General features: G+C 41.0%; 1 protein-coding gene across 1 annotated transcript in view; it reads left to right on the top strand.

Moving 5' to 3' along the window:
- AFF3 (ALF transcription elongation factor 3) overlaps nt 1-22,861 on the top strand; it is a 534,056-nt gene that overhangs the window by 310,020 nt on the left and 201,175 nt on the right. The gene's annotated exons all lie outside the window — the stretch shown is intronic.

Genomic DNA, 22,861 nt, shown 5'->3' on the forward strand with positions numbered 1-22,861 from the left:
GCAGGGGGGTTGCCTAACAGTGACCAACTCTTCAGGCTGCAGTTTTCAGGCTGCAGGAAAGAAAGGGACAGAGTAGAAAGCCTGCCAGATGCTGGAGGTGTCAAGCTAGCAATCCGTATCTGAGGTAATATAAGAGTTCTGAAGGAGGAGCCTTTTTCTGTAGTGGAGACGCTTGCAAGGCCAGGCAGTGGGAATGCTTAACCCAGCCTGGCAAAGCAGAGGCACAGGTCCAGTGCCGTGTCTTCCCTCTGTGAGGAAAAGCTGGCGGACCACTCCCCTGCCATTCGGCACTCAAGCCCAGGACGCAGGGTGGTCAGTCTGCGGACACCCACAGTCCAGGGGCAGACTGTACCAAACAGCCGGTCCTTGAGGTTGCACCCACCACCGTCTCTTGTCAGCTCATTTAAAGCCCACAGAGAAGAGACTCTAGTATCAGACATACAGCCAGATAGGGCCAAGACAATGTTTTAGAGGAATGGAGGGCTTTCTCTGTGCAGAAAGAATGGACACTCTTGGGGTCTTTCCTAAGACATTCCTGGGAAGGAGGCAGGTAAATGAGAGGGCCTGTGTGCTGTGTAGGAACTTAGCATGAGGTCTCACACACATGGGCTCTCCTCACTCTCAGCTCTCCTCACATAAATGTCAGTGTGTAAACAGAGGCACCAAAGCTGCAACTTACTTGACTGTGGCAGAAAATTATAGGCCCCTTCCTCTAGGCCAAAGGTGACTTTATGCCCAGACACCCCCTTACCAACAGTCTCTATCGGAAAGCACCAAGTTCCTTGCAGGGAACTATGCTTACAAAGTTGCAGTTGTGGAAAGCAGATTTCCCTAGAACCGTCAAATTCTCCACGTTTCAGAGAGTGAGTGACAAAATGGGGCCCGTGTCCCCTCTGGAAGCATTCACTGTGGAACCTGAGAGATCCCCCTGTACCCCTCTGCTCCACAGCTGCATCCAGGGCTTGGTCAGTCACAGAAGGCATCTGTTGACGGCCATGGGAGCCCTGTCAGCAGCCACCTTCCCTCCTCCACCAGCAAGAGGCAGAGAGACAGGGTGTCTCAGAGGCGGGTGGAGGCGTTGGTCCTTGGCCTCCCGGCTCCGTGACCCTGGGCAAGTTCTTTAACCTCTCAAATTCTGTTTCCTCATCTTTCACGTACCACTTACCTCACGGCTCTGAGAACAACATGAGATAAATGTAGAGCAAGTGCTTGGAGCGGCTCCTGGTGCTCAGTGACCATTTGGTTCATGGCACCTTTGAAAATCTCTTAGGTATCCGTGTTCTGCTCAGTGGTGGCCCAAGGAGCTGAACTTCCTAATCTCACCCTTGAGCTGGAAATTTTTAGCTGTGACCACAACTGCAGTGAAAGGTGACCAGTGATCGCACTAGCCATTCTCCGTATTGTGTTCACTCTTCGTACGTCAATTCAGACACAGTCCCTCTTCCTCCAAGCCTGACACTTCCTGTTTTAAACTCTTCAATAAGGGGAGAGCAAGGCTGCTATGCTCCTTTTGGGGCTCTTTATGCTTTTTAAAATTGTTTTGTCATAGATTCTGAATGTCTCTGAAGTCCTAGAGCCCCTCTGATCTAAAATACATAAGGTTGCCATAAATTACATGCCATTTTGTGATGTTCAGTAACTGCTGTGTGTTCCCTGGGCCTCCAGATTTCAATGCAAGTCTTCTTAGGGGAAGGACAGTGGTTTACACACATTCTGTATGGCCAGAAGCCAGGCAAAGACCATACTAAGCCTCTAAATGCAGTTGAATAAATCAGGCAGGTTGGTATCTTTCTTGTTTACTGAACTCAAGTACAGACTGACCCGGTCCACTCCTATCTGCAGTAGTAACTGGAGAACTCAGGAGAGCACAGGGGAGCCCGCCCTGACCTGGTGGTGCCTGGGGCAGGGCGGGGCTGTGCGGGGATCTAAGAGCTGGGACCAGGACCCATCTGAGCCTGGGCATTGTGCCCTCCTACAACTGCCTTGGAAGAAACCTGATCTAAGGTCAGAAGTTGGCCCTGCAGACTCTGTGTGCTCTAAAAGCAGTTCCTGACTCTGATGCTAAAACATCTGATATTTCCTGAGCCGATCACCTCCTCATTCCTCTCCTATTATAATTCTACTTCTCAACTGTTTTAAAAAGCTTTTTCTTCCTAAAAGCCTTCTTTCTCTCCCACTGTCCCCCATCCAAATTGTCTGGCGCAGGACTGCCGGGTTGCTCTGCCCAAAACAGCACCTGGCATGTCTGACCCCAGGTTCAAACACTCATAACCTACCACCACCCACCCCCTCTCCATGGCACAATCTGGCATTCAAAGCCCTATGGAGACCATGCTCTGTACTCTCCTCCGCTCTCCACTTGAGCCCTGCTGACTTCCACGCATCCCTTCATCCTAGCTCAGGTTCCCCATCAGCCTATTCCTAGGATTACCCAGGTCTCACCTTCTGTTCCTGGCTTGCTCACAGCTCACCTCCTTCATGGAGCCCTGAACACGCCGGCTCACAGTGAGCACTGCTCCCTTGCTGGGTTTCAAGCATCACCGCCCATCCTACATTTGGAGCTTGCCACATATGCACAGGGACGGTATTTTTTCTGGATAGGTGTGTTTGTAGATTCCCACCTCCCCAGTCATACTATAAGTTCCCTTACAGCGGAGCCCATGTTTGCCACTTGCCATGCCCCTTGCCATGCTCAGCCCCGTGCCCTGCACCAGCCAGCTCTCCCTTGTTCTGTAGACTGTGATCATGACACTCCTGGTGCTCTGGTTTCTACCTTAGGTGGGGCTGCTATTAGATGCCTCAGCGCTGAGCCCTCTCATTTTGGCTGGAGTCTACCATGGAGCCCCAGACTAAGCTATTTGTTGTGCAGACAGGAGTAATAAAAGATGATTTTAGCAGTCATACCAACAGCCCTTCGTCTGAGAGCCTGAAGCCCACTGCAGGAATGGTGGGATAAAGTGTGCTTCCTTGTGCCAGTTCCCTCTCCATTGTAATTAGGAAGCTGGCTTGTTTGAAATACAGTTTCGCAGGTGCAGGATTCATCCTCAACAGGTGATTATGTTTTGATTTTTATCATCACTTATAAAACAGAATGGGGAAAGAGATTTCAGACCATAAAGCATATTCCACTGCAAATGAGATATTAGTGTTAAAAATTTGCCAGTGTTGCTAAATATTTACCCAATACAGGGTTTCTACCTTCTGCCAACCTGAAGCATTCTCTTGGCAAGTGTGCTTCGTAGAACTTTGGAAGTCTTTCTGCATTACTAGTCTAACTACATAAATATAACCATCTGTCTGTACTAGGTAAACAGACTGACCTCTGTTCTTCTTTTTTTTAACCTTTGTTTTAATTTCTTGAAATTTGTCCAAAATAATCCTGATTCTGCTGTTGGTTCTTTGTGTGGAGCCAAAAAGATACAATTATAAAGAACTCCAGAAACATCTAGTACATTCCTTTTTTTCTCCATGTAATTTGAAACCCCTCTGAGAATTGTAATTTAGAAGTTCCCCACACTACCCTTCCTCCCAAGAAGTAGCCATGCCTTTTCGTGTGTTTCCTACTGTTGTGTTGTTTTGTTGTTCGACTATAGAAACTTGGAATTTTTAAAGCATCAAATTTATTTTAAAGTTTAAAGTTATTTGCACAGAACCAAACGACAACCGTTAGTAAAATTAGGTTAGTGGGTGTCAATTTAGTTCCTACTATGTGCTTAGTAGCTAGGTTCATATGTGGGGTATTTTTAATGCTTTTAGAGGCATCATTCACTGTCCTTCCAAAAGTCATTTTGGGAAATTAAATACTCATTCTAATGATGTCATCTCTCAGGCATTCCTAGAACTATTTTCTTCTTGAAAGCAAGGAGGATGAACAGAGAAGAACCAACATCCTTACTTGGTTTTTTATCCAAAACAGCTCTTGTTAGTTAGTCATGAGCTGATATGGGATGGACAGGTAGGGATGTGGATGGGGAAGTGAAGGCAGATGGGGGAACACTAGCAAAGACCTGCAGGTGAGGTGCACAGAGCCTCCTTACTGTGAGTGGCCAGGGGAACCTGGCTTGTCTAAATGAACACTCCTAGGAGAAACATGCTGGACATGTCACAGTGAGGCAGGACGTGAGATAAGACCGAGAAGTGGGACCTGCTCTAATGGGCAGTCAGGGATCCTCTCAACTGAGGAGACTCTTAGGGAGGCAGGTGGTATGATAGAGAAGGTGTTTAGGGAAGATTAATGTGGCATCAGGATTAATGACCTTTCCCCTAGCTGCAGTTGCCCTAACTTCCTTGTGTTCAACTACATTTTATGGCAGATGGTTCTAGAATTACATGTCAGAGACTTGGTCATGAAATTTCCCAGGGTGGGGAAGGAATTTGAGAATTGGAGCATGATTGTTTAACTCTGGAGTAAAAATGGTGCTTGGCTTAAGCCCATGCCTTGACGCTGATCAAAATAAATAGTTTTTTAAAAATTGTCACCACGTCGTCCTGAAGAGATACAAAAGAAATAAAAAGAAGAGCGAAAAGGCAAATGCCAGAGAATCTGAGAACATTAAGACCTTGGCTGTGTATTGAAAACAGGTTTCCAGAATAAATACTTTCCATTTCTATCACTCAGAAGAGCTGAATGTATCTGGGCAATTTCTGTGTAAACTTCCAGCAAGAATCTTGCTATGTGTTTACACAGTTGCTCTTGAGGTAGAGTGGGATAGGCTCCATCTAACTCCTTTCAAAAACTCTTTGATTATTGCATTTCTTTTCACAGTGTTCACAGACGAGAAACCAAAGACCCAGCAAAGTCAAGCACACATCCTGGTCAAGGGCAGAGCAAGGTGTCCTGATTCCTAGCATACTTGTCTTCACCTGCCCACTTCACCTAGTTCTGGTCTCTGCTTTCTCCTTTCCCTTCCCTTTTCACTCTCTTGTCCCACTTCTTATTTATTTTTGGTGGACCAAAGGTAGGAAAAGTTGGGACCAAGCTCAAGTAAGAAACATTAAGAACAAATAATGCTATAGTATATAGATTACATTCACACTTTAAAAATACCACTAATGAGAAGGAAGGGAAAAATGAAAGTGCAGGGGGAATCAGAAGGGGAGATGAACCATGAGAGATTATGGAAACAAATGAAGGGTTTTAGAAGGGAGGGGGGCGGGGGGTGGGCTAGTCTGGTGATGGTTGTTATGGAAGGCACGTATTGCATGGAGCACTGAGTGTTATACACAAACAACGAATCATGGAACACTACATCAAAAACTAATGTACTGTATGGTGACTAACATAACATAATAATAAAAATAAAATAAAATATCGTCCTGTTATTAAAAAAATACTGCTAATGATGGGGTACCTTGGGTGGCTCAGTTGGTTAAGCATCTACCTTTGGCTTAGGTCATGATCTTAGGGTCCTGGGGTTGAGCCCAGCTTTGGGCTTCCCACTCAGCGGCAAGTCTGCTTCTCCCTCCCCCTTCACTTGTGCTCTTTATCTCTCTCAAATACATAAGATCTTAAAAAAAAAAAAAAAGGAAAGAAATACTGTGGATGCATCTTGTTCTACGTCAAGTAACATACTCATGAAATAATATCAAATACAGTATCTCTACTTCTATCAAACCCCAGTTAAATGATCTTATCATTACTTTACAAACTGAAAGAAAATTGAAGCATGCAGAAGCCCTAGTTTCATATTCTAGGTGACCACAGAATGACTTGGTGGCCTTGAGCAGATAACTTCTCTGGGCCAAGTGCTCTCATCCCCTACCCCTCTGGTTCTGTGGTTCCCTATGACTCTGTGACCAGCCTCAGTGTCTCCTCATACTGAGTCCAGGGCTTTATCTGTACCTTTTTACACACTGTTTTTCTCTTTGTTTCTGGGGGCTCTGAAGCATAAAGTTTTAAAATATAAATATGCTTTAAGCAAGGTAACATTTTAAAACTGTTTAGTTGGGATTTTGCATCTCTAGCAATTTCTCAATACATCCCACTAGCGCCAACCTTCTTTCTTGTCAGAACCACTCCTGTCATGGCCCCCGGGCTTAGATCTCCTCATTGGCTAAATTGCTCCCTTATAGGCTTCCATGATCTGGGTGCTTGTTACCTATTCCAGGTTCATCTCTCTCTGTGGCAGAGCACTCCCTACCACCCGGCACCACCCTCCCTGCTGCCCCCGTCAAGCCAGGTTACTCACTCCTAGGACCATCAGGGCCACATTTACGTGGGTTCAGACCCTCTGTCAGAAACCTGCTACTCCTCTGTGGCTCCTTCCCTAAGTCAAAAACGTCCTTATCTTCTCAGTACTGCTATTCTACTCTAATACTGAGCACTCTCTAACTCCCCCTTTTATGACTTTATTGAGGCATAGTTTACATATCAAAAAAAAGAACCCATTTCCAGTGTGTGATTCAGTGGTTCATAGTAAATTTAGAATTGTGTCACCATCACCATTATATAAATCATTATATACATCATTCATCACCCTGGTGAGATCCCTCATACCCATCGTGTAGCTAGCAGTCACACATGAACTTAGACACACACCTACCTGCTGATTCGCACACCCCCTCACACATATACACTCACTCAAACATCTGTTGGTTCAGCTGGAATATTACTATCCTGTTCTATTTAGGCTTTTATTACAACAAATACTTTTGCAATCAGGTCTCAATATTTAGACAAGTTTGCTGCTATACAATAAAATTGCCACATACTTTGATAATTGTATTGAATATTTTTCAGAGATAAAATTTGTATTGTTCACCTTTTGTTCTCAAGAGTTGTTTTTCCTTCCAAGTTTTCTCATGCATTTTTACTTCAGGAATTCTTTCCGTACAGATGTGATTGGAAACTGTATTTATGTGATAATCTGACAAATGAGACAGAGCTAATTTCCAAAATACTCAAAGGGATTTTTAAACAACAATAGGAAAAATATATACTTTGATGTCAAAATGGGCAAGGATACAAAAAGGTATTTCAGGAATAGGAAAAGAAGACACCTAATAAATATGCTACACTAATAATTAGAGATGCAATTAAAGCAATGGTTCAAGGGATTCTTTTCCTATAAAATTGGCAGTGAGGTAAAAAATGGTTGTTTGTTGAGGTATAATTGACAAAATTGTAATGTATTTTAAGAGACCAGCATGATGATGATGAGATATACATATACATTATGAAAAGATTCCCACCATGAAGTTAACACTTCCATCATCTCACATATTTACCTTTTTTTAAGTTCTATTCTCAGCAAATTTCAGTTATATGATACCGTATTTACATTATTAGCAACTGTGCATTTGGATCTCACACTTCATGTATCTTATAAATAGTGAGAGTTGGTACCCTTTTACCAGGCTCTCCCTATTTTCTCTATACCCCAGACAACCACCATTCTACTCTCTGTTTCTATGAATTCAACTTTTGTTTTGTTTTAGATTCCACCTATAGTAATGCTGTATAGTATTTTTCTTTCTCTGTTTGGCTTATTTTATTTAGCATAATTTCCTCAAGGTCAATCCATGTTGTCACAAAAGGTAAGATTTTCTTCTTTTTAAGGCTGAATAATATTCCATTGTATATACAAACCACACTTTCTTTTTCCATTCATCCATCAATGGACACTTAGGTTTTTCCATTCTTTGGCTATTATGAATAATGCTGCAATGAACATGGGAATAAAAATATTTCTTTGAGATAATGATTTTGTCTCCTTTAGATATATACCTAGATGTGGGATTATTGAATCATGTCATAGTTATAATTTAATTTCTTGGGGAACCTTCATACTGTTTTCCTTAGTAGCTGTACCAGTTTACATTCCTACCAACAGTATACAAGGGTTCCTTCTTCTCTACATCCTTGCCAGTGTTTGTAATCTCTTGTCTTTTTTTATAATAGATATCTTCACAGATGTAAGGTGATAGTTCATTGTGGTTTTGACTCTCATTTTTCTGATGATTAGTAATGCTGTGCTCCTTTCCATGTACCTGTTGTCCATCTGTATGTCTTTTTTATGAAATGTCTGTTCAGATCTTTGGATTAATTGGTTTTTTGCTTTTGGGTTGTATGAGTTCCTTGCATATTTTGGATTTTAATCAGATATGTGGTTTGGAAGTCTCCTGTGCCAGAAGTTGTCTTTTCATTTTGTTGATGTTTCCTTTGCTGTGTAGAAGCTTTCAGTCTGATAGAGTCTCACTTGTTTATTTTTGCTTTTATTGCCTTTGCTTTTTCTGTCAAAACTGAGATAACACTCCCAAGACCAATGTCAAGGAGTTTACTCCCTGTGTTTTATACTAGGAGTTTTATAGTATCAGGTCTTACATTCTCTTTTCCAGTTTTACATTTTTATTATATTGTACACTTATTAACAAATTATTATAGTTATTTTAATACTTTTGTCTTTTAACCTTTATACTAGAGTTATGAGGAATTTATGTACCACCACTATAATATTAGAGTTTTCTGAATTTAACTACATATTTACCTTAACCAGTGAGTTTTATACTTTCATATTTTTGTATGTTATTAATTAGCATCCCTTTAGCTTGAAGAACTCCCTTAAACATTTCTTAAAAGACTGGTCTAGTGATGATAGAAGGGCTTTTTCAGGTAGAGTATTCTCAGGTGGCAGGTTGTCTTTTCTCTGTCAGCACTTTGACTGTGTCATCCCACTCACCTCTGACCTGCAAGGCTTCTGCTGAAAAAATCTGTGGAAATATTATGGTGTTTCTCTTGTATGTAACAAGTTTTCTTGCTGCTTTTAAGGTTCTCTCTTTGTCTTTAGCTTTTGACAATCTAATTATAATGTGCATCAGCATGGCTTTCTTTGGATTGTTCTTCTTTGGTACTTTCTGGCATTCCTGGATCTTGGTGTGTGTTTCTTTTTCATTTTAGGGAGATTTACAGTGATTATTTATTTGAGCAAGTTTTCTGCCCATTTCTCATTTTTTCTCCTTCTAGGACCCCCATAATGTATATATGTACATGTAACAGTGTCCAAGAAGTCCCTTAAGCTATCTTAATTCTTTTTTATTTCTTGTACTTTTTATTAGATAAATTCCAGTGCCCTGTCATCTAGTTCACTGATTTTTTTTTCTCTTGATTTAGTCTGCTGCTGAATCCTTCTATTAGATTTTTTTTTCCCAATTCAGTTATTACATTCTTCAACTTTGTGATTTTTTTCATACTTTTTAATATTTTCTGTCTCTTTGTTGAGATTATTTGTTCATAAATTAATTTCCTGACCTCAATGAGCATGGTTATGGACATTATTCTGAACCTTCTATTGGGTAAATCACTTCTCTGTACTTCATTAAGATTAGTTTCTGGAGATTTATCTTGTTCTATCTTGTTCTTTTCTTTGGAACATACTTCCCTGTTTCTTCATTTCTGAGATAGTCTGTGTTTGTTTCTGCACATTAGTTAAAACAGACACCTCTCCCTGGCTTGACAGACTTGTATTGTATAGGAGATGAATCTCATTAACCAGCCGAGCTCAAGCTCTTGACTACTGCTCAAACATTTGTGATTGTCCAAGCTGCCATTTTTGCTCTTAGTGGCTCCCAGTAGTTGAGAGTGTCCCAAGACTTCTCAGGGTCCCAAAAGGGAGGACTGTAGTTAGCACTTAGATGTATGTTGATCAGAAGCCAGTCCCTCTCACAGAGAAAGTATATATTCTTACTCCTTCCAGGGTGAAACTAGGAAATGGGCATTTTTGTCTGTCTGCCGCCTCTGCACTGTGCCCAGGTGTATAGATGCAAATGCTCCTGCATCCTTTAAAGACTGCCTCTTTGTTTTCTATAATCCTCATGAATGTGAGCCCTATGGACTATTGGAGTTAGGTGATTTGGGGGCATTCCTCAGGTGGCAGCCTTCAAATTTGGAGTGCCAAATTTGTGACCCAGACCCTGTGCTCCTCAGAGAGAAGCTGGGACTTGGGGGTTCCCTCCCAAGTATATGCTGTTCTAGGAATGGGATTAATAACATGAGTCTCAGTCTTTTCTACCTGTTTCAATGTGTATATTTTGTCTGTCACTTGATATGTAGGATTCGCTTATCTAGTTCCTGGATTTCTCTCAGAGGAGAGTGCTCCATGTGTAGATGTATATTCAGTGTGTCTGTGAAAGGAGCGAAATTCAGTAGCCTCCTAAGTGGCCATCTTGGTCTAGAAGCCACTGCAAATATGACTTTTAAAAAGAGTATTAATAAAGGTGTTTAGAAACAGTCACTTTCATATACTGTTATAGGATATGTAAATAAATAGACCATTTTTGGAGATCAATTTGACAATATATTAGCCCTTAAAATATTTATGCCGTTTGACCTAGAAATTCTGTACAAGTAATTTATACTGGAAGACATACACAACCATGAGAAGACCGATGTACGAGGATTTTTGCCAAAGTGTGGTTTATAGTAAAAAAAAAAAAAAAAAAAGGCAACAAATCAACTCTCCATCAGTTGATTAAATAAGGTATAATATTTCCAGGTAGAACAAACTATACTTCCAGGCAGTGGATTGTCTGTATAGCCTTTCAAAAGAGGATACATTTATATATTGTGTTGGAAAAGAAGAAATGAGAAATGAAAAAGATAAAGTCACCAAACAGTATGACCTCATTAAAAATATATGTATGGGGCGCCTGGGTGGCTCAGTGGGTTAAGCCTCTGCCTTCGGCTCAGGTCATGATCCCAGGGTCCTGGGATCGAGCCCCACATTGGGCTCTCTGCTTGGCAGGGAGCCTGCTTCCTCCTCTCTCTCTCTGCCTGCCTCTCTGCCTACTTGTGATCTCTGTCTGTCGAATAAATAAAATCAAAAAAATATATATATGTATAATCCCCATGTTAGTGTGTATGTGTGTGTATATACATACATATATATACACACACACACACACATATATATATATGTATATATATATAAATTGGATAAGTACCTGGCACTTAAAACTGTTCACTGTGGACATTAACCATAGGTGTTGGGATCCTGGGTGACTTTCACTTTCCTGCATTTTGTACTTTTGCAACGTTTAACTTTTGAACAAGAAGCATATATTATTTATGTAAGCAGAAAGATGCAATGAAGATAATTTTTCAATTAAATTAAAACTTAAAGTGAAATCATGTGTCCTTAGCCTAGCAGAGAATACAGGTGCAGTTAAGAACTTCACCAAGTCACAAATAGAGACGGACAAAGAGGTCAAGGTTTGCCTCATGTCTCCCCATGTACCCCCACAAAAGTCAGAAAGAAGTAGGTATTCCAGAGACTCCTCGTTGTTATGATTTCAAATACTTCCATGATAAGCAGCTCACCATTTTTTTAAAAAGATGTTTATTTATTGACAGAGAGGCAGGCAGAGAGAGAGGGGGGGAAGCAGGCTCGCTGCTGAGCAGAGAGCCCGATGCAGGGCTCGATCCCAGGACCCTGGGATCATGACCTGAGCCGAAGGCAGAAGCTTTAAGTCACTGAGCCACTGAGGTGCCCTAGCAGCTCACCGTTTTAAGAAACAGCCAGTTTACCACTGAGTAGTTTTAATGGTTCTTATGCTGACTTAAACTGCATTGTGTTGTTATGTTATATAATGCTGTATAAAGTTGCATACATGGTTACTGTCTATCTCACTTTTGCCAGAATATAGCATCCGTGAGGACAGGGACCACATTTGCAGCTCTGTCTCCAGCACTAAAGCAATGCTTAGCACAAAGCACCTGTGGAATATTGTCAGAAATTGTTAGAAAGTTTATAAAAATCAAACTCTTCCTGGTAGCTTTAACTAGTGGACCCTAATTGTGGTTGCTTGTCTCCATAAGCTACCTATAATGGTTTTTCCACAAGGCAGGCCCTTGGACGTCTGACACAGCAACTTAGGCTTCTTTTTCTTTCTTTCTTTCTTTTTTTTTTTTTTGCCAAACCTCTTAGACACATGAGACCAATGGAGTAACCATGAGGAATATGATTCCTTGAGCAGCATCTGTTAAGGCCAGGATGGGCATTTCTCCATGAGAAATAAAACCAGAAACAAAAACATGGCAACCATGAGGAACATGGATGCATTGTATTTACATTGTTCACCATGCATTGTTTGTCTGCCCCACGGTACTCACTGTTCCATGTCTGTTGTATTCCATGTTTTATCCCCAGGACATTTGCATTGCCTTACACCACACAGTGGATGCTCAGAAATTAGTTCAGTTGAATGGACATCTGGATGCACTAGTGGAAGCTGAATTGATTGGTCTAACTAAGTCATAAACTATTCAGCATGATTGCAGACCCCTTCTCAAGACAGGAAACTATGCCTGGTATTGTCAGCAAGGATCAAGGAATAGAAACATCTGTCTCAAATTTGTAGATTGTCCATTTGCTTTTGCGTATTCTGAACCTTCTTTCTCACTTTCTCCCCATGGAGACATCTGTGAGATCATCTTTGCTTCCTCATTGCCTTAAGTTCTTTTCTTTCCCCATTTAAAGACACAGCATCTGAGTTCAGGGTCTTATCTTCCTAAGACATCATTAATTTGGTGCCTGCCTCTTTTATCTTCATTCTGTGTTCTCAAGGAATATCTTTTCCCAAGGGGTAAGCTCTTTACCAGGCTCTACTAACCCAGTCTTTCTTGTTGCTTTTTTTCTAATAAAAGTGGTTATCCTCCTGTTTTCATTTTGGCCCTAACTTCTCTTTTCTCGCAGACCTATGAACTTCCGGGGGGAAATATTTTGATCTTTTGCTTCTCCAATTTGAGGATATTTTGACCTCGTGGTTTAAAAAGAAAACAAAAAAGATGGTTTCTTCCAGTCTCCCCAGCTTTCCCTCCTCCTCTGGATTTGGCTGTCTGTATCTGGAGTATGTCAGGAGACATTTCCCGTCTTCTATAAAATCATCCTGCCTTTTACATTCATTCCTAAGATGAAGAGACATCCCTGCTAGACTAGGGTGGTGCCACTCAGTGATTTCTATAAATCACCTCTCAAATTGAGAAGAAATACTTGAGTGAAGTTCATAGAAACCTGCGTGGTGGAGGGGAACTTAGCTGGGAAAGGGCTTGAAAGGGAGAAAGATGTGCCCCATTAGCAAGGTTGTGCTAAGGGCGCCACAGCTGCTGAGACTTGCCTTCCCTCTGGGGAATCGGACAGCCTACTCTACCAGGGATTTTTTTATCTGAGCCCCAGTGGCTCTCAAGGTCTCTTCTTGTCCAGACTGCCTGCTTTGCTCTGTGCCCTGCCTCTAGGCCGACTCCCGCCCCTGTGACCAGATTGCTTTCCACCCCTGTATTCACCTTTTCCCATTGGCTCCATCAGGTCTTCATAGAAGAGCTCTCAAGTCAGCGTACCAGCTGAACTGCCCTAACTGTTGGCCAGGGGTAGTCTGTAGGCATAAAGACGAAGCTTCTAACTCTTAAGAAACCCAAACCAACTTTTGGAAAGAGAATGCATTCTGCTTACTAGTAATTGTCCCATTTAAGAAAAATACCAGATGATGTGACAGTACCCCCTCCCCTCTGTGCACATGGTGCCCTAGTGGCAAAGGGAGTGAGGGAAGCAAATTATTGTTTAATAAGCACACTTTCATTATGCCTTCTATTTGACTATGAATAATTAACCAGTTAAATATTAAATAATTAATGGAGTGAAATAGATTAAAAAACAAATTCATAAATGTCTTCTCCTATAGTCATCCCCTTCTCTTCCCAAAGTCCAAGCCAAAAGCTGCCAACACTAATTATAAAAGTAGTGATAACAGCAGTGATCACCTTCCGAGGGCACCCACTTCATGCCAGACGCTGTGCTGGGTACTTTGTCTGTCACTAACCCTTTTAGTAATCCTGCAAGATAGGGTGATTAACACCAATTCACAGACAAGGACATCAGTAATCAGCAAAGCAAAACTGCCCAGGGTCATTCTGCCAGTTCACAGCAGGGCCAAGATGACACATGGTTTCCCAGATGCTGACTCCAAACCTGTTTTGTTCTGACATTCCTCTTCTCTGGAATTGAGGGATTTTGTCAAATGCACATTTCTGATTATCTGTCTGTGGAATTGGGTTGGGCAACATGGTAAAAGGAAAACATGGACAAGAATGTAATTATCACCCTCTTACACTTCTGGCTTCCATAGTCTTTCTCTCTGTCCCAAATAATACCTTCTCTACCCTTAGACACATATGAAAGAGCTGTTTCATTGTTGCAAAACACAGCTAGTTCTGAAATTAATTACAATCTGTACGTCTACTAACAGGGCTTATTTCTGGTGTTTGTGCTATCACGAAAAGATATTATGTAGATCAAAAATAAGGTGACAATGATAACATTAATAAAACGACCTTTGTTACGAGCTGGTCAGGAATTTGCCTCAGTTCTTCTAAACCGAGACTTAATATGACTTATTCTTAGAAATGATACAGGAAAATACCAGCCTCACATTCAGAATTTGGGAAATCCTCTTACTGCCTCCAACACTTTATTTTTTTAAACCGTCTTTTAAAGTTAGACTAATCAGTGCTTATCAACAGGAGCACAAGGCTCTTAAGAGCGCAGGAAACTGGCAGGTGTCTGTGTGTTGCAGCAGGAACTCGGGAGTGAAGTTGTCACCTGGGTTTAACAAGAGTCATTAAGTTCCTGCAGCTGTATACTCAACATTAAAACCCTCTTCTTTAAATTCTGAGAACCCAAAGTAGATTTTACTACTTTTTTTTTTTGACTTTTTTATTTATCAAAGAGAGAAAGCGAGAGAGAGCAAGCATGCGCCCGCATGCATATGTAAGGGGGACCAGCAGAGGAAAGGGAGAAGCAGACTCCCTGCTGAGCAGGGAGCCAGACACAGGGCTGGATCCTAGGACTCTGAGATCATGACCTGAGCCAAAGGCAGATGCTTAACCGACTGAGCCACCCAGGTGCCCCAGATTTTACTACTTTTATTATTTTAGCACAATGTTCAATTCTAGAAACAATCCACAGTTAAAGAAGAGGAATTGAGATATTTTTAAGCCCAGGGGGAAGAATGAATATTGAAAGCCAGGCAAATCTAAAAATGAATTATAAAATGTATGGTTCTTATTCCAGAAGGCCCCAAGTTAGTAGATAAGACAGAATGCACTTGACACAGAGGAACAAGAGAATAAGACAGGTCACATCCACCTTCATGCCCCAAAAGAAAACTTGAAAACGGTAAAGCTGCATCTAGAACAAGAAATCTTCAGAAAAGTCTAAAATGAATTTCAGAAAAGTCTAAAATGAATTTCATGCCAGAGCATGAAATAATTTTTTTTGGAATAGCCATTGTATCTTGGCTTCTGTCCGAGCTCTTACCGTTTCGTTGGAGAGTCCAGAGTTTTCAGGGATGCTGAAGTCAGGGAGATGAGATGGGTCTGTAGTACACAGGATGGATTTCCTTAAAAGCAGTCACTCTTTACATGTGAAGGAAGTAAGGAAAGGCCAGACACTATGTGGGCATGGGAGAACTGAAAATCTTATGGCCCGAGGAGGAAGTGTGATGCACACCCTTCAGGCCACCTTGGAATTTCCAGTTTGAAGGCTTACTTTTGTGTTTTTCCATCCCCACCATAAGCCCGTGGGGTCATATTTTTATCTAATACACGTGTTCTCTTTGTCTTGCTCAGTCTGTGAAAGCTGATTTGAAAACTTTCTCAATTTGATTCCATTAATCTTTACTATGTGGTGCATCCTTTATCCATTGGTGATCAACCTCATTGAGAGCCAGGGGATAGGCTTAAGTTAGAAAGTACTGGCTGGTGAGCACTGTGAATGCTATAAGACTGATGAACCACAGACCTGTACCCCTGAAACAAATAATACATTATATGTTAATTTAAAAAAATAAAAATTTTTAGAAAGCACTGGCTGAGATTAGTTAGTGTTCCAATCTGAGATTCTCCCATCCAGGGGACATGGAGGAGACCAGAAAATATAGATATGGCTCCTGGGAATCCCCCTCTCAGATCAATTTTAGTTCAAATTGGACATATTCCTGAGTTTTCAAAATAAAGAAACAAGTTTTCACTATGATTTTTGGTAATGCTGCAGTTAGACATTTTTATTGGTCATTTGCTTACTTGTAATTTTAGTAGCCGAAGCTGTACTATAAAAAAACAGAAGGTGCTTTTCTTTTCCAGCAAGCACTGTTTTTCTAAAAGCTTTCCATGAGTAGTATTTCCATCAAAATAATGATCGTTGTTATTCTTAATGGACATGAATACACTATATTTACTATTATTTTGCAGACTCTAGGTCCTTCTTCTATAGTAACAAAATGAGGATGTTCTTGAATTTTTGTTGATTTAGGGGGTAACTTCAGCCTTCTTGTTTGGAGCCCCAATCTGCCCAGCCTTCAAGTCTGACCCTGGAGTCTGTTGAAGTCCAGGGATGCAGGCGTCTGGGTGACTTACTCAGTTAAGCATCTGCCTTCCGCTCAGGTCATGATCTCAGGGTCCTGGGATCGAGCCCCGTGTCGGGCTGCCTTTGGCAGGGATATACGTCTCTCTCTTCCTCTATGCCTCCCCATGCTCATGCTCTCTCTCTGCTTGCTCTCTCTTCTCTCTCTCTCTCTCTCTCTCAAATAAATAAATTAAATTAAATCTTTAAAAAAAATAAAATAAAGCCCAGGGATGGACTGACAGTTAGAATGCACTCCCCACCCTTGTGAGGAAAGAATAAGGGTGCTTCTTCCGATTTTTCTTACTCGAGGGCTGGTGCTCTGACTCCCAGGTATGGGCCTGCAGCAGCGTTTCCCTTCACCAGACACAGTGCTCTTGTTAGCTACCCACATTTAAAGGATATGCAGTGTAATAAAAATTACACTGTTCTGTTGTTGGCAGCACTTATCTGAGAAGAGTGTCATAACATGAATAATACGTGTGAAAGAACTGAAAAGCTGAGGGATTATTCGGATACGGAAACTGAAAACAAAGTAATGCTCTGATCTGCAGCAGCCACTGCCACGTATAAAAATTGACTTTGGCATTTTATATTTTTATTCCCAAGTGACAGAATTAATCCCGTGTTTTATTTTGAAAAGAGTGAGTTTCTGAGCACAAAGAATTCTGGAGTTAGCTGTGGTCATTTGCCAGGCCTGTGGGGATAGACACCCCTTTTTAGCAGACCTCAGAGTTGGCAGCAGCTGTTGAAACATTGCTGAAAGAGAAAGAAGAATTTCAGTCTCTCCTGATTCTGGCAGCCATCATATGTATTTGGTAGGACAAGTATAGCTTATTGGTGCCATCATTTTAAAAGGAGAGAAAAGAGAATCCCAGAGAAGTTAAACGAATTCCTATTATTTTATCCATTGTGCTAGGCCTCCAAAGAGCTACAAGAGAGTTTCAAAGGCACAATCCCTTCCCTCAAAGAGGTTCTAAACTAATAGGGGTTTAAAAAATGTTTAGTCTGATAGTGGTAACACATGAAAGATAAACTCACAGCCCCAGGTAGCGTGGAAATGTGAAATAAGGAACACAGGTCCTATGTAATGCAGAGTGCTTGCTAAGGATCACACTGGTCAGTGACTTTTGTAAGGAGACAAGGCATGAGAAAGAAGGAAGAGGTAAGGGGTGCCTGGATGGCTGAGTCATTAAGCATCCAATCCTTGATTTCAGCTCAGGTCATGATCTCAGGATCGTGAGATTGAGCTCCGCTTTGGGCTCCCTGCTTTGCAGGGAGTCTGCTTAAGATTCTCTCTCTCCCTCTTCCTCTGCCCCTAGTCCCTCCACACTCTCTCGCTCACTCGCTCTCTCTCTCTCTCAAATAAATAAATCTTTTTTAAAAAAGAAGGAAGAGGTAAGTGAAGTTGGAGTAACATGAAAGGAAAAACAGAAAATGTCAGGACAGGAAAACATAGGGCAGGACAAGAAGTAAGCCCATCTGGCAGGGAGGAGGGGAGGACCATATAGAAAAGTAGCAAGCAGTAACACTGCAGTGTTTCTTGATGGCGCCATATGACAGAGCATCTTGAATGCTTGGACCAGAGTCCTTGGGAGCTTTTGAGCAAGTGCAGTGTAGTAACTATTTTAAATAAAACACTTCGTTGACAGTGATCAAGATAGATTGTAGTGGGGCGACAGTAGACAGGGAGAGAGACCAGGGAAATTATTTCTCTATTCGCTGATTTTAATAGGAAAATTTAAATATTGTTCAGAATTTTTCTAATTTATTTGCAAACTAAATATACTGTGCAGATCTTTATACTACAATATATACATATTGAACTCTCAAGATTTCAGACTAAAATTCAACTTTCATTTCTTCTCACCTCAAATAACAAAGAGTCACACTGTGTAATGAATAGATCCCCAAACCTCTGACCATTTATCCTCAGATAGGCAGATGCAGGTGATGCCAGAGTAAGTTGGTAGCTACATAGAAGGGAGAGGGTTATGTAAAATGAGTACATGAAAGTCTGCTCACCTTGATGTTCTGGATTCCTGGGACTCAGGGTCAAGCTTGCTGGATAGTAGACATGAAAACGGACACTGGCTCATGTATCCCATGACCTTCTGAAAACTGTTATATAGAGGATAGAGAAAAGTTTGACAGTTAATGAAATGCAGTATTCTATACTGTTATCATTTAACCATCTGTTCCTTCATTTAGCAGAAAAGTGAGTGTATTTACTATAAAGAGACTTGGCATTTGAAGCTTATCTAAAAAATAAGAAGACACCCTGAAATATGTCCCTTGGGTAACTAGACATCTGCTTAGAGAAATGGTACTGGTGAGGCTGTGTTAAGACAGATATGTCTGATTCCGAATCCTACCATTTGGCTAAGGAACCCAAACTCAAAACTGGGGCCCTCTTAGTGTTGAGGAATAGGGTGTGACCTCATTCCTAAGGGACAAGAAATCAAAGAGGAACAAAGGCAGACAGATCAAAGAAGTGGCAAGGGACTTTAGAAGGTCAGAAGGTAGCTCCCTAAACTCTGGAGTAGTTGGCCTTACATTCTATTTTCATCCTGTCTTAGATAAACTCACAGCCTGTGGTCAGGGAAGTAGCTACTGGACAGCCAAGTGGGGGAAGGAGGAACAGTGCAGTGTTGAAGGACTGGTTAAGACGAGAGAAGTCAGGAGCATGAGTGAGGGTGGGGAACAGTGGACACAGTGGCACGGGATTGACCACCTGACAACAGACAGGAATCTTTCCTGTGAGAATGCTGTGAGATAGACTAAGTGAAATTTTAGCAGTTATGAAAAACTTTACCTTTGTTTACATTTTAAACTACAAGAAATAAGGTACAAATTAAGCACTTTTTTTTTAAACCAAATCTTATCTCATTGTTATTATGTCAAGGCTCTGTTCCCATGAGAAAGCTTAGGGATATTTTCTCCAGTGTAGAGTACAGAATATACTTAGGGATCATAATAATTGCTTTAAATAACTTTCTGTTTTAATACTACACAGTTTGTATTAATCATTATTAGGTTAATTATAGGTTACATTTGCATAATGCTTCATTTTTTTATAAAAACACTTTCCTAGGGTGCCTGGGTGGCTCAGTCAGTTAAGCATCTGCCTTTGGCTCAGATCGTGATACCAGGGTCCTGGGATCAAGTCCTGCATCAGACTCCCTGCTCAGTAGGAAGTCTGCTCCTCCCTCTGCCCTTACCCCCTGCTTGTGTTCTCTCTCTCTCTCAAAAACAAATAAAATCTTAAAAAAAAAAAAAAAAAACCTTTCCCATATATTCTCTCATCTCAATTTTCCAATATCTAAAGCTCATAAAGAAATTCTGTTTCTCATTTTAGAGATAAGAATTCTGAAACTCAGTTTGGTTTTAATCAGTACTGTCTTTTATTGAATGATGAAACATAAGGGAACCTATACTATGCTCTTTAAATGTATTATCTCATTTAATTTTCATGATTAAACTTTAAGATTGTTAACATCTCTATTTCCTCTGGTTCTAAAATACCACAAGCTGGGGCACCTGGGTGGCTCAGTGGCTTAAAGCACAGGTCATGATCCCAGGATCCTGGGATCGAGCCCCGCGTCGGGCTCTCTGCTCGGCAGGGAGCCTGCTTCCCCCCTTCTCTCTCTGCCTGCCTCTCTGCCTATGTGATCTCTGTCTATCAAGTAAATAAATAAAATCTTTAAAAAAATAAAAAATAAAATACCACAAGCTGAGGTTTGATTGATTCCTAAGTCTGTGGTTTGAAATCACTGCAGTTTACTGAAGATGTGATTTACCTAAGCTCACTGAACTAGTAAGTGACAGAAGAGGAAGTAAAAATAATCTAAAGTATACATTTAAATAGTTCATGTAAAGAATTCTTATGTTTTTGGAAATTCTAAAGACTTAAATGTTTTAAGCAACCCTGTTGTCTTTACCCTTCCTTCATATATTTAGCAGATGGAAAAGTCACATGGAAATACTTAGCTAGAATTAAAATAAAGGTAGTAATTTTGCATTGAAATATGGGCAGTTAATTCAACGAGTTAATTTTGAGTGCTTAGTATATAATGTGCTTCAGTCTTCACAACGATAAGTAGGCAGTGTCCCTCTCTGAAGAAATTTTGAGTCCATCTTTACAGGATTATGTTTAATAGATCTGAATGTTATTGAAAGAGATTGCTGAGATTCTAAAGTATGATTTCTGTTCTGCTTTGGAGGAGGGATATCAGAAGAGGGAGAAATGGTTTTGTGCAGACTGAGGTGTATACTCATAAAACTGAACACAAAAAAGAATCTGACCTTTACTATGAGAGAGAAAAATAAGTACATTGGAGGAGCATGAGAAGAAAATTGTTGTATCATATTGGAGTAGAAGGGGAATCAGCAAAGGCCTCAAGACATAGATGATGTTTGAAATGAGCCTTCACGAGTGGATAGAAACCCAAAAAGCATATAAGAATAGGGCATTCACATGCAAAGAGTATAGTGTAAGTGAAAACAAAGACTGTAGTTTCCCTTATACACAGAGTGCATGTAGACTAGCAAAAAAGACACAAGGCTGAAAACCAGGACCTCGTAGAAGTTCTTGAATAAGAGGGTGAGGTCTTTGAGAGCAAATGTAGTGGAGTGAAAAACAAATACTGGGCTGGAAGTATGAGATATATGTGCAAATTTCAGTGGTGACATTATGAATTCAGTGAACTTGGGCAAGTCAGTTCATCTCTTTAAGCTTTGACTCCCTCACCTGCAGTATGGGTGTAGTGGTGATTAAAGGTTGAGTGTGAATTTAAAAATTTGTTAAGTTTTTAAATTAGCCACCTGGGTGACTCAGTTGTGAAGCATTTGCCTTTGGCTCAGGTCATGATCACAGGGTCCTGGAGTTGAGACCCTGCTCAGCGGGAAGCCTGCTCTTCCTTCTCCCACTCCCCCTGTTTGTGGTCCCTTTCTCACTGTGTGTCTCTCTCTCAAATAAATAAATAAAATCTTAATAAAAAAAAAACTTGTATGGAAGTGCTCTGAAAACTGCAAAGCACAACAGGAGACATCATGGCCATGGTCACCATCATATTGTTATATATATATAATGGTATGTGAAGATTTTGGAGCAGTGAAGCTTTTTGTCTGCATCTGCAGTCTAGGGAAATTGAGTTGGCTGGCGTGTAGTGGATTGATCAATAACAAAAGAAACAGAACCAGTAAGGGAGCTATTAAAGTAATTCAGATTAAAAGGTGTGATTAGGATGGCAGAGATATTGCAGAGATACTATTCAATTTGGCATTCATTCAAAAATATACTGAGCACCCACTTTGTTCCTGGACACAAACTCGGCAGTCCTGCTTAACAGCCTCCTCCAAAGAGACAACAGGGATAGATACAGGATAGAATGGGAAGATACTTGGGGCTTTGGGAAGCAGAGATAAGAGCAGAGAGGGATAGAGAAGGTCACTGGATCTTCCTTTGCTTTCCATTGGCGAGACCTCTGTAATAGCAGAATGGAGGAAACATCTCAAATGCCTACGAGCTTAACCCACCTATGGCGCAGGTGTCAAGATGGGCCAGAGATGATAAGTAAATCCTTCCAGGTGGATTTGACCTTCCCCTCTGCTCCCTCTCTGTGTGGCTCTGCACTATCCAAGGAGCTGAAGGAGGAGAGTTACCTTAAAAAAAAAAAAAAAGGTGCACCTGAATGTTTATAGCAGCAGTGTCCACATAGCCAAACTATGGAAAGAGCCTAGCTGTCTGTCAACAGATGAATGGATAAAGAAGATGTGGTGTACACACACACACACACACACACACACACACACACACACACACAGGAATACTATGCAGCCATCAAAACCCCCAAAATCTTACCATTTGCAATGACATGGGTGGAACTAGAGGGTATTATGCTAAGTGACATAAGTCAATCAGAGAAAGCCAATTATCATATGATCTCTCTGATATGAGGAATTTGAGAGACAGGGTCGGGGGTCGTGGGGGGTAGGGAGGGAAAAATGAAACAAGATGGCACTGGGGAAGGAGGCAAACCGTAAGAGACTCTTAATCTCAGGAAATAAACTGAGGGCTGCTAAAAGGGAGGGTGTTGGATAGGATGGCTGGGTTATGGACATTGGGGAGGGTATGTGCTGTGGTGAGTGCTGTGAATTGTATAAGACTGATGATTCACAGACCTGTACCCTGGAAACAAATAATACATTATATGTTAATAAAAATAAAAATAATTAATAAATAAATAAATAAATATTTTTTTTTAAAGGCACAAGACCACTCTTAAGAATCTCTTTGATTTGAAAAACCTGACAGAATCCCTTTTCCCCAAGGGAGGTGAGAAGATGTCTTCACCTAAAAGGAGTTTCTCACTTTTCCTAAAATGGATCAACTACTGCTTCTATGCTTGCTTAGGTTTGAAAGTGGAAGGAAATTAAAAAAGGGGGGGGGGTCAAAACTTATCTGTAAACTC

This window comes from Martes martes, assembly GCF_963455335.1.
Source record: "Martes martes genome assembly, chromosome: 9".
Taxonomy (NCBI): Eukaryota; Metazoa; Chordata; class Mammalia; order Carnivora; family Mustelidae; genus Martes; species Martes martes.